The sequence below is a fragment of the Penaeus monodon genome, chromosome 15 (assembly GCF_015228065.2).
Source record: "Penaeus monodon isolate SGIC_2016 chromosome 15, NSTDA_Pmon_1, whole genome shotgun sequence".
NCBI classification, from domain to species: Eukaryota; Metazoa; Arthropoda; class Malacostraca; order Decapoda; family Penaeidae; genus Penaeus; species Penaeus monodon.
This window is the reverse complement of record NC_051400.1, coordinates 31,001,294-31,001,798: the sequence shown is the minus strand read 5'-3', so window position 1 is coordinate 31,001,798 and position 505 is coordinate 31,001,294. Positions and strand designations below refer to the sequence as shown.

General features: G+C 37.4%; 1 protein-coding gene across 1 annotated transcript in view; it reads right to left on the bottom strand.

The window, feature by feature from the left end:
* Positions 1-505, bottom strand: part of LOC119581935 (metabotropic glutamate receptor 8-like) — a gene marked incomplete at its 5' end in the record, with an annotated part of 173,067 nt that overhangs the window by 26,465 nt on the left and 146,097 nt on the right.

Genomic DNA, 505 nt, shown 5'->3' with positions numbered 1-505 from the left:
GTTGGTAAGAAGGGAGTGTAGGGGAAGTAAGAGATAAGACAAGGATGGGGAACAGGGAGATAAAAGATATGATAAGATAACGTGGGATTCGAAGAAGAGGGGGGGGGGTGGAAAACAAGATAGAGACAGGCAAAAGATAAGAGGGATGGGAAAAAAAAAGGAACGTAAGAAAGAACAGGGGAATAGGTAAAACAGATAAAAAAGGAAAATAAGGAGAGGAGGAGGTAGTGAATGAAGAATTAAGGAATTAGCGAATGGTTGAGAAAGGGTGGAGGAAATAAGAGAAAAAAAGGAATGTAAATAAAGAAAATGAAGATGGCAAGTGATAAATGGATTGGGGGATTTCAAAGGAGGAATGAAGTGAGGTAAAAAGAGGAAAAAAGACGAAGATAAATATGGTAAGAGGGTGAAAGGATTAATGTGGACGAAGGACAGGAAGAAGATGGCAAAAAAAAAAGGAGAAAAAATGCGATGCAGAATTAATGGAAAGTAAAACATAAATATA